General features: G+C 37.3%; 1 long non-coding RNA gene and 1 pseudogene across 1 annotated transcript; both read right to left on the reverse strand.

Annotated features, from left to right (window-relative positions):
• The window catches only part of LOC139039790 (cytochrome P450 2C42-like), a 226,130-nt pseudogene that overhangs the window by 12,887 nt on the left and 200,625 nt on the right, over window positions 1–12,618 (reverse strand).
• On the reverse strand, window positions 1,696–5,216 carry LOC139040386 (uncharacterized). The gene is made up of 2 exons (XR_011494846.1): window positions 4,992–5,216; window positions 1,696–1,845 (listed from the first exon to the last, which is right to left on the reverse strand). It is a non-coding gene; the product is annotated as an uncharacterized lncRNA (long non-coding RNA).

Below are 12,618 nucleotides of genomic sequence, written 5' to 3' on the forward strand. Positions count from 1 at the left end.
GAGATAATATGTGTCAAAACCCAATATTCGATGACTTACTAATTCATTTCCAAAATTCTATTCTAAGAAAGTAGTAAAAGATTTGTAGTGATTAATATGGATTGTATTATTTTTATATTAATAGCAACAAAGAACTGAAAACCTTCTATCTGGCCAAAAATAAAAGACTGGTTCAATAAATTATGATACATCTAAAATAATAGAATACTGTACTATTAATAATGTTCTTGATAAACATTAAAAATTAAACATGTGAAACTATTCATTTAGTATATTAAATTTAAACATAGATTACAAAGAAATATTCACAGTAGAAGCCTCATGTTGTTATTCCTTCTTCTGCCAGGTCTCCCACACATTTCCTAGGTAATATTCATCAAATGGTCAAACGATGTTCATTACCACTCTATTGCCATTTCCTGAAATTTATTCTAAGAAAGAAACCAGAATCATGCAAAAGTTTGTAAGAAATGTGGGGCTGGCCCCGTGGCCGAGTGGTTAAGTTCGCGCGCTCCGCTGCAGGCGGCCCAGTGTTTCGTTGGTTCGAATCCTGGGCGCGGACATGGCACTGCTCATCAAGCCACACTGAGGCGGCGTCCCACATGCCACAACTAGAAGGACCCACAATGAAGAATATACAACTATGTACCGGGGAGCTTTGGGGAGAAAAAGGAAAAATAAAATCTTTAAAAAAAAAAAAAGTTTGTAAGAAATGCATTTTATATTAATAGGAGCAAAAAAAGAGAAAAACAACCTGTCTGGACAATAATAAAATATTGGTTAAAAAACATGCTGTCAATTCACCATATAGAATGTAACATTAAGTTAATAATGTTCTTGTAAAATATTTAAATATTGAGCTTAAAGAACCACATATATCTTATGATCCTGATCTTACTCCTTTCTGCCAGGTCTCCTGCCCACCCCTTTCTCCTCTACTCCCTCCCAGTCTTGTTTGTGCATACAGACATATGCACACTGTGCAAATTTGTGTTACTGCAGCTCCCTCCCTTACATCCACTCTCCTCTAGGTGAGCTGTAATGCATCCTTACACACTGAGAATGATTTGGTGTGAATTCTACCACTGAGACACCAACAATTTTTTTCAGTTTTACTGAGATATAATTGACAAAGACAACTGTATAAGTTTAAACTGCACAGTATAGTAACTTAACATACATATATTGGGAAAGTTTGTGATGTTTGTCAAGACGTTACTAGAGAAATTACTTAGTTTTTCAAGATCTTATGGCCAAAGCTACCAGCTGGTTACCAAAATCCATGTTCTCCTCTACTTCCTGTGCACATGCATAAGCACATTTCCCAGCTCCTCTTGCAGTTAGGTGTGGCCCTGTGACTGAGTTACAGCCTGTGGAATGTGAAAGTAGTTTTGTGTGCCACCGCTATACCTGGCCTGTTAAAAACACTATTTGCTCTTTTCTTTCTTCTTTTCTCCTCCACTGCCATGCAAAGAGATGAATCCTGGGCAACAATGGAACAGTGGAAGACACAAAGCCCTTATCAACCTGGTGCCTGAAAAGGCTGTTATGCTAACCACTTAAATGCTTACTGCTGTTATGTGAGCAAAAAGTAACTTCTTCCTGTACTTGAGCCTTCATATCTTTCTGCAGTCTATTTGTAATAGCATTTTGTCTACCCAAACTGTTACTATTAACTACATGAAGAAATACACACCATTGATCTTTTCAAGTGCTTCCACAAAACACGAAGATTTCTCTTGCATTCTGTCTTTAATAGTTTTCTTCTGCATGCCATATTCCGTAAAACCATAAGGGAGAAATGCTAGCTTTTCTTCCATCTTTCTCCTCCACTCAGAATAGTCACTATCAGGACAAAAACAAATAGAGAAGAATAACTTCCATTGCCATGAATTCTAGTGGAAAGTCATCTCAGAAAATGATAATGACACTTAAGAAGCATGTAGATATAGTGGTTTCAGCCTCAGAAATTCCCATTGACCCTACTTTACCTGCCTCCATTCTTAACCAAGCCTAGTATATTACTATCAAGACTCCTGGTTTTACATATTACTAAACTCTTCTTCAACCGTTAGCTCCTCCAAACCTCACAATAACTATGTGAAGGAAGTGTTTTGTTCCCATTATACTGATGAGGATGCTGAAGATCACGGAGGCAAAATGTTTGCTCTATGATCACACAGCTAATAAATCATGATAAGTGCAAATCACTGGTTAAATTTTCAGGGCTGGGTTTTGTGCATTGTAAGCGAATTGTAGGAGAAGCAACAAAAAGAGTCAACTCTGAAGAGGAGAGATTGCACTTGTGCATTGGAGAAAAGCTCACAAAAATCTATTTGTCAGAGAAGGGACACAGCCTTAGCCCTTCTTATTTCAACATTTCTCCTCTATTTATTAAATATCTTCCATGAAATGTTGTCTTAACACCAATGAAGTTCAGTATCAGACTTCCAGAGCCAAGACAAGATCAGGGAGAAAAAATGCCCATAAGATAATTGTCCAGAAAGACGTTAAAGAACTATGTAGAAGAGGAAATGAGTCCATTCAGTTCTTATCTCTTTTTCCAGGAACCCAGTGAGCGACCTTAGGATGGGACAGTTTAAGACCAGCTCCAAAAACAAATGGAAGATAGTCCAAGTACTTAATTTAAAAAGCTTTATCTAGTATCGATTCCAGTCAATACTCACCATGTGTTTCTCCATGATCTTATTTTCAGAGCATGTTTGTGCTTTATGCTCTGTATTCTATAAGATTCAAATATTTCTTATGCTTTTTTAGAAGAATAGAAGATTGAAGGCAAGATTGGAAATATTCTAAACCTCTGTTGGTTCCATGCATACTATTTATGCAAATTTATTAAAATAGTCTCTTGGCAAGCATGACTCAGGACAGAAAGCAAAATGTATGGTGAATAGAATTATTTAGTCATTCTCTCCCTTCTCTTTTCTCTTTGTCTCTTTCTCTTTGTCTAACTGGCTATAATTTAAAATGAATATGGCTTAGTCACAAATTCACAAAACATTAGTAGTTAGATGGTTTGTTTTCATTTCATTTAATGTTTCATGGAGACATCGTGTCACTTTTGTAATTTTAAATATGGGCTAATGATCCTTTATAGAAAATGTTGGAATTATGACGTTTTCATAAATTTCTCTAAATACTTATAATTTCTCCATTCCTTAGCCTCTTTGGAGTCTTTGCAACTTACAAATCCACACAGATTCCCCAAATGGATGCATGGCTGTCCGTGGATTATTTTATCTAACACTGGGAAACTGCCTTTGCCAGAAAACTCCTCATTCCAATCAATCATGGCTTCCTTCACCACTTCATATCCATGCAGCACTACAGTGGGGTGGGCTTCTTTCCTTTCTACTGTGTCCTTGTTACATGGTTTGTAATCATATACTTATTTGCATGATTCTTTCATAAATACATGCCTTTCTTCTAGACTGTAAATTATGTAATGCTAGGGTATTTTTTTTCATTCACCATTGAAAATCCCTAGGATCTAAATATTGCCTAATACAAAGTAGGCATTCAATAACTTGTTGAATATATAATATACTCAAGATAATTATTTTTATTTTTTTCTTTCTGCTTTTTCTCCCCGAATCCCCCTAGTACATAGTTGTATATTTTAGTTGTGGGTCCTTCTAGTTGTGGCACGTGGGACACCGCCTCAGCATGGCCTGATGAGTGGTGCCATGTCTGCACCCAGGATCCGAACCAGCGAAAACCTGGGCCAGCGCAGCAGAGCACACAAACTTAACCACTTGGCCACGGGGCCAGTGCCTCAAGATAATTATTATTCACATTTTAAAGAATTGGAAATTACAGCTCAGAGAGATTTTAAAAGTTGCCCAAGGCTCTGAGTTAACAAGTGGATGAGCTGGGGTGTTGACACAATCTCTTCAAATCCAGAGCGCAAAGATTAACCAACATAGGCCAGTTGGTATCATATCCTGTTGTATCAGTAGCAAACTATCAAAGTTATCTTGCAGGGACGATGAGCAAAAAATGTAAGTCGTAGCTGGAACATGCTCAGAGGATGGAAACCTTGTCCTCATATAGCCTCAAACTGCCTAGGAAACAAAAGTTCCATAACTATGGAACACAATGTGAAAATAAAGTGGAGTCGAGAACGTAATAAGAAGCAATTGGTCCCTTAATCTGTACGACACTTGTCTTATAAGACTGCTACACTTCCATCCTCTAAGAGACTCTGCCAAATTAGCATTTTACATAACTACTCCCACTCCCAAATCCTTAAATGTCTGTCACTGTTTCATGTCAGGGAGACAGATTGAACCTTACGTCTTGTCTCCTAGTTGTCGACCTTGAAATAAAGCTTCTCTCGAAAGCGGGTACCATAGTGTTGACTTCTGTGTGCATCAGACAGCAAGCCATTGCTCAGTAACAAAAATACAGGAAGAAGGAGCTTTCAGAGGTAGTTCTTTGGTGAGAAGCTGTCTCAGGAAAGATTGATTTCAGGTAATTCCTTCAAGATTTAGAGAGCTTTTGAAATATAAATAGCTAGGAGTAGAGCAGTTATTCACTCATTAATTGACTAAATATACTAGAAATAGTGAAAATTCCCGAAACTTTAGTTATTTCCTTGGCTTCAAATCACCGCATACTTTTAGGAAATTTTTAGTGTTGTGACTCTGTAAATTAGTAGATTTTTTTAAACTTGAAAGCTGTTTCATTGCCATTAGAGTTCACCAAAGAATAATTACTAAAAAAAGTGACCTAGGTCACACTATGGACATGGAATTCCTACTTTTTATAATTTCATTAATCATCTCATGGATCTTATTCCCTTCTGGCAGCCTTCCAACTGTATATCATTTAAAATTATGTCTGAATGTCCAAGGGATATTTCCCTTTAAAATCATTTCTTTAAAACAAGGTATCTGGGACCATATTATATTTAGATATAAAGCTGTCTTATTTATTTATTGAAAACAAAGGGAAGAAAAATTGCTTACATATTTTCTGTTGTTCTCAGTATTTATCTGTAAAATATTTCCAAAGATCAGGAGAGGAGTCGGCTGGGTGGAAGCTTCCTTTTGGCATGGCTTCAATTCCATAGAAAAAGGAGAGTCAAACAAGAAATAAAGACAAATCACCAGGACTATGAAGAGATAAATTGATGTGCTTTGCATAAATGCAATTGAAAGTTCAGAATCCAAAGGTTTTCTAAATACTGCGTGCAAGCTGATCACCACTGCACTAAGTGTTTGAACTTTTGAATAAATATTGTGTCATCTTCAGTGCACTTTGGCCTAATGGTGGAGAGGGAAACAAACACAGTCACCTAGTCTTAATAAATATCTAATTTTGCAGTGGAAATCCCAACTAAAAAATAACTCTCACGTCTTCAGAGGTGGCCATTTTTTAATGGTGAAATTAAAGCTATCAGACTTTCAAAAGACTGGAATTCATAATCTTGACAAATGATGAAAGAGAATGTCTCTTTCATCAGAATTTATTATCACATGAGCAGAAGAAAGAAGCTCTCTCTTAGTGCCTTTTCCCAGAAGATTCAGGGAAAGGCCAGAATCAGAGCAAAAAAGGAGGTGGCAGGTTAAAAAGAAGGGTATAAGGAGTAGGTCTTGTCTTAGAGAAGAGTGGACATATCCCAACTCTCCTGGCAGATCCCTTTTCTGTATGTCAGGAGTTCTGACACCAGTTGCTCCCAAAGTGGGTGCAAGATCAACGGACAGTAGACAGAAGACAGGAACCCACCAAGTCAAGGAAAGAAATCACTCAAACACAGAAATGGAAAATCCCTTGGTAACAATTGTGCATCCCACTGTTTGCACATCCATTTCCAATGAGGATCCTATAACCAGAGCCTACGTTGCCTGTTGCCTGTTCTCAGTTAGGTGAGGAAATATACTCCCACATTCAATACTATAAATATTTGACAGAGTCTAGAAACTCACAGACGTGAATAAAACTTCAAGACTTGAAAAATATTTGAGGACATCCAACAGTATAACAAACATCAAACTGAAAAATCAGAACACAAAGCCCTGAAGAAGTTAACCTAGAGAAAACAGAAAAAATGTTAAAATACATATAATACCATCAGATAAATTTAGCCATATAAAAAGAACAAGTTATTAAAAAAGGTTCTTGGCTTGTAGGGAATATGATTACAAAAATATTTTTTTAAATCAGATACTCTGAGTAATATAATAGATTTAGCAGTGGTTTGACTTATTTAGCAGGAAGATATTGAGAAAACAAGAGTTTCTCCAAGAATAGAGTGCAAAATGATAGTGGTGAAAACTATAAACAAAGCTAAGTGTAATGGACAGTACTATAGGAGTTCCAGTGAATTCATAATAGGAGTTTCAAGAAAAGAGAAAAAAATAATTGAATGTAAAAATAAGCGAAGGAAATTGAGTAAAAGTTTTCTAAACTGATGAAAAATCTACAGGATCCACCAAGTGCTGAGGATTAAAGTATAAATATGCACACTCCCACAATTTTCTGAAACTGGAGAACATCAAGAAAAACAAAAACAAAACCCTCAGAAGTTTTAGAGAGGAAAGAGAATTTATAAAGAATGAGACTCAGTTTAGAATAAAGCTTCCTATATACAATGCTTACAAATAACAGACTCTAGTGGGGCAAAGTCTTCAAAAGGTCAATAGGAAATGATTTTAAAAGTTATTATTCTACTCCAGATAAAACCAGAATTCAAATTTAAGGTCAAAATATAGACATTTTTGGACAAGTAAACATTCAGACATTTTATATCCTTGAATTCATTTCTGAAATAATTTGAAAAAAAGTCCAAGAAAATGAAAATATATCCGAGAAAAGCGAGAATGTGGAATACAATAATAATAGTGTGCAAAAGACAAGTAAAACTTTTTGAGTCTAAATAATGATTGATAATGGTAATAAAGCTTGAAAAACTAAGTTATTTTTCATAAGGAGAAAAAGGCAAAAGTTCTAGGTATTTCCAACAAAGTATGCAAGATGATATAGAGTAAAGGGAGTTGTCAGCATTCTGAGAGCTATGTCTCTTACTCTCATTTTAAGGCTACTGATACTAATTCTTATCTATGATGGTATAGATAGATATGAGCAATTGCAATATACAGTTTGTTAATCAAAAGTTTAAAGCATAACACTTAAAAGGAAATAACTTTCTTTTTAGCAAGGAAAAAGCAAAAATGAAATGAAGAAAGCTTGATCAATCCAGCTAAGAACAATATAAGAGCATGAGGTCTATAAAGCATGAGATAAAAATCATCAGATGAGGGAATAGGACTCCTCATTTCCGGCAAAGATTGGATGGGTATTTAAAAGAAGCACCTCCTGAATATACTGCCCAATGACCAGTATGGACCAAATAAATATGAAGACTAAAAGAAAATCCTGTGTATCAAAAATTAAGTACAAAATAACATGATGAAAACTATAAAATTAAGTGGTATGGACAATAGTTCCAGAAGGTTCTTCATTGCTAGCAAGTACATAAATAACATTTATTTTGGATAAATCTGCATATTTACTTTGGGTAACATTTATCCAAATTTTGAACATAAGAATCACTTGGTTTTAAATTTTAACTCTCTTATACACAAACATGAGACAGCTAAAAGGTTGTGAAAGTTTGTGATAACCTGTATTACCCCAGATGGTAGGAGCAACAAAGTTTAGGGAGCAGAATTCTTTTAGCAGAAACCCTCAATCAGAACTCAAAAAGAAACTGAGATATTAATTCAAGATATATTCTCTTGCCTTTTGCTCTTGGTCATCATCAAAATCCTTAACCAAATATACGTGGGAATATTTGAGTACAAAATCTACTTTCTGGGTCCCCTGGCCAGGATGCTAATTTGTAAGTAGGTAGAGGACAGGCATAAGCGTATGTCAAAGATCATCCAATCCCCCAAGCCAGAATTTCTCAGTGCCAAGAGGGAACTTTCCAGCTAGAAGGAATTCCCCTCACCAGGAAAGGAAGAGTGAAAGAGCATCTCCAGCCTTTCGGATCACCACACAAAAGTCCTGCTTGGGTTTCACCTCACCCAGACTAGCAAAGCTGAGATGTATAGATAGAGTTGTCTAAGAATAAAGAAGAAACGCAGGGGCTACTAATGGCAGCCACACAGTAGGAGTTATTGCAGTTAACAGTGACCTATTCAGCAGACAATCCTAACAGATTTCACCATCTGTAAAACCAACAGCCAGCAGAGCCACCTTGGACCCTCTGCAAATGACACCAGCTTTTGTTCCATTTGCTGATGTCAGCTGCTGTAGTCTCTCCATGGTCCCTTCCCCCCAACCCCAGCTAGAGCCTGAAAACCACACCAGAAGGCAGGTCAGACCTTTGCTGCTGTGAGTCCAAGACACCAGCCTAGACTCCCAAGCTGACATACACTACTGACCACACACCTGGACCTAGCCCCTCCAGCTGTGCACCTGCACACCCCTGGACTAATCCAGATCATCAACCTTCACAACAGTGCACAAGCCTGGGGGGAGAGTGTGCAGCCATGGCAAGGCACACCAATAGCCAGGCCCCCCACAACTGCCAGTGAGCCCTTAGTTTTTCTGAATCTTGCTACCCACACTGGTTCCTACACCCTACATATGTGTCTCCACCTGGCCCCTACCCCAATATAGGACCTGCAGCTGGACTCTGAAGCTGAGTGTATGCACACCACCGGCTCTGGACACCACTGAGCTTGCCCTGACCCCTAGCCACCAGTCCTGGAGGCAACACTGAGGACCCCAATAGCACTTGCAGCCATTGTGGACCCCTGGCAGTGTTCACTAAGGTTCACATGGTTGTCAATGCTGTGTACCCCAGTGGCCTGAGCTGAAGGGACATCATCATTGCCCCCCACCCCAGACAAAGTGCTGCCACATGCTCCCACACTTCATACCCTTCACCACTTGACTTGGGGTCAGGGCATACTCTAGCATGCCCCCACACACAGGTGAAAGACTTCTCTTACTGAAGTCAGTCCATAGAGACTGGAAGAGGTGACTGCTATTTCAAACATACAGATATCTATACAAGTCTCCAGAGATCGTAAAGAATCAGGGAAAAATGACTCTATCAAAGGACTACATTAAGTCTCCAGCAACTGGCCCCAAATAATGGAGATTCAGGAATTTCTCAACAAAGAAATATAAATAATTGATCTAAAGATGCCCAAGGAGCTACAAGTGAACACAGATAAACAATTTAATGATATCAGGAAACAATAAAAGAAGAAAATAAGAAGTTCAAGAAAGAGATAGAATCAAACAGAAATTTTAGAGCTTGAGGAATAGAACGACTGAACTGAAGAATCCAATAGAGGTTTCAAGAGTAGACTGGAACAAGCAGAGGAAAGAATTAGTGATCATGGAGACAGATCAATTGAAATTATCATTTCAGAGGAGCAAAAAAAACCAAAAAAAAAGCAAGAAAAAGGAAAATAGAAAGCCTATGGGACTTATTGGACATCATCAAGAGGAATAACATACACACCATTAGAGTCCCAGAGGGAGAAGAGAAGGGAAACGGGGTAGAGGGCTTATTTACTGAAATAATGGTTGACAACTTCCCAAATCGGGGAAGAGATTTGGGCATCCAAGTTCACAAAGCTAATAGGTCATCTCAAAATTTCAATCCAAAAAAAATTCTCTAAAATGCATAGAATAAATCTGTTTAAAATTTAACACAAAGAATTTTAAAAGCTGAGCAAGAAAACATATTTCTCTCATGAAAGGAAATACTATAAAGCTATTAAAAGGTTTATCAACAGAGACTGCAGAGAATGGGATGACATATTCAAAGTGCTGAAAGACAGAATCTGCCAGTAAAGAATACTGTACACAGGAAAGTTATCCTTCAGAAATTAAGGTGAGATAAAGACTTTCCCAAATAAACAAAAGCTGAGGGAATTCATCACCACTAAATCTGCCTTCCAAGAAATGCTAAAAGGAGTTCTTCAAGTGGAAATGAAAGGATGATAATAAATAGCATGAGAACACATGAAGATATACAGCACACTGGTAAAGGTAAACACATAACCAGAATTATTTTCTTTAGCTACATCTTTTGTCACTCATAGCAATTCCCTTATTCTAAATATCAATTTTAGAATGCTTCTCAGACTGCAAAATACTCTGAGACTATTTCATACAGAATTCCAAAACTTATTTCATTCTTCAGTCATACAGAATAGAGTATCCATTTTCCCAACTCCAGGATTGGAACACTACTTTGAGCATTTCACTATGCAGAATGAATTCTGAAAGAATGCACACTGATCAACAAAGTGGCTACCTGTTAAGAAAAAAATACTCACACCTAAAACAAGTCAAGCTGGCTGTGCCTGCCCTGGATCATTACCATGAAACTGGGATTCTGCACATGGTTGGAAAAATTGTCACATCTCCTACTATCCACTCTTCCCTTCAATTTTTCCTGTCATTCTCACAATATGTTATTTCCTCTCCAGTCCTGCCGCTAAATTTGAACACATGACAGACAGGGACACATAAATTTAAATGATCATGAAACATTTCTAAGAAAATGAGTGAAGGTGAGGACTATGCACATCATTCCACCTTTCATAATTCTATTCTAATCTATTCCAATTCATTCTTCTCATTATTAAACTTGTGCTCTTACAACGTTTCAACAGAAGAAAGAGTCTATATCTCAAGGCAGGTTTCATTACGTCTATCTCAGCACCAGAAAAGTCAGATACAATCATCATCATGTTTTCATTGGTAAATTTTTGAGCATTGAAGGTGCTTTCCCATGGGGCGATTAGATCCAATTATTTGACAAAATAATTGCCCACATATGGCCCAATATGGAGAAACAATTGTCCAAGTTCTCCCTGGACACACCCATCTTTTCAAGTGTATTGAGCGATTCAGTGGTTTCTTACACCTGGCCTATCAAAATTAAGCTAGAATCAAAATAAAATAATGTTGCCTAGAAAAATGAAGATATATTTAAATATAGTATTGGGAAGATAGCCATTAGTAATTCAGATATCAAAGGACTTGGAGCTCCCCTTACCCTGGGAATAATGAAGAGATTTCATTGTAGTCCATGACACCCTTGAAATGTGAAGAAAAGAGCAAGTGCTGAATACCAGTGGATTCTTCTGAAAGGTGGCTACACATTCTGGGAAGATTACAAGAAAGAATCACGAACCCCAAAGTGTTAAGCATCACTCCTTAAGGATGAAGAAAGGAGATGTTGGAAGAAATTTACTTCTTCCTCCACCTTCTTAAACCACACGCTTGACTAAACTCATTGCACCTCATACAAACCACATGAAACTGGTGGTTCAGACCAAACTCCATAGAAAATTCTTTGAGTGTCACTCCTTCTGGCCTCCTAGACTCTACCCATTTGGGGTCCTAGGTCCTGCCGACTAAACAATTTCTCCATTTTCACCAAGTGTAACAGAAAATAGTTGGTTAAAGTAATTGTAACTTCAGAGGAAGAAATGCCCTTCTGCCTTCTAGAAGTAGCTCTTTTCCATGTGTTCTAGAATCTTGACTTTCCCATTTCAGTGGAAACTTTGCACCCACACTTACGTGTGTCCCACACAATTTTTCCACTTCACCCAACTACCATTAAAATCTGTCATCCAGATCTTTCCCACCTCTGTTTAACTTCTCAAATAGTACATCTTGTTCAAAGTACTGTAATTTCCCCCTTCATCGTCTGATATCTGCCATCACATCTTCATTATGAGATCTTTGTTCTTGCTCAAATTTCTTATTATTCAATTTAAATTTTATAACTCAGTATTCAGATGACTTCATAAACACCAAAATCCAGCTCCATATCAATTCAAAGCGCAATTTCACTAAACCCTTTAAAGCCCCTCTGCTCCATCTACCCAGACTCTTCTCTGCCAATCCACTTTTCCAATCTGAAACTCCCTTCTCCATCCTTCATGACCAATTTATGCCATCTCTTCTAAGTGCACTATGATTGCACTATGTTCAATCGTCAACTACAGCTTCAGTTTAGAGAAGGTATTTTGTATGTGCTGCTTTTTAAAAAGTTATGATTTCATCCAAGATGTAAGAATATATATATTCTGCCTTTCTTCTGTTAGACATTTATCACTTACAAAACAGGGACCACATTTTATGATTCTTTAACATTACAAAACTGAAAATGCCCCATGGTGCTTAGTGTAGGTTCATACACACGGTAGCTGCTTACAGTGCTTTGGAAGTAATGTTTGCCCAATCATTTACATGCCTCCAGAAAGAACAAAATGAACAACCTCATAACCCAGTTCACATTTTTCCTGTTCTATTTGAACCAGAAACAAAGAAGTTCCAATGCTTATTAGCTTCCATGAAGTCTTAGTATTCCTTTACTCTCTCCAAAGCAAAACTATTTAAATCAGCAGTATTGTTAAATAACTTATTATGGCTCGCCTGGATGTAATGAATGAGAGGTGAAGTATGGTAAGCTTAATAGAGGAAGCTTCCTTTATGTAATTAAAAAAATAAAATTACAGAGCACACTTATACCTATGCCAAGCATAGCACAAGATTTTGGAAACATAAAGATGAATATGACATTGCCCCTACACGGGGGGGTGAAGCGTA

This window comes from Equus asinus, chromosome 2 (assembly GCF_041296235.1).
Source record: "Equus asinus isolate D_3611 breed Donkey chromosome 2, EquAss-T2T_v2, whole genome shotgun sequence".
NCBI classification, from domain to species: Eukaryota; Metazoa; Chordata; class Mammalia; order Perissodactyla; family Equidae; genus Equus; species Equus asinus.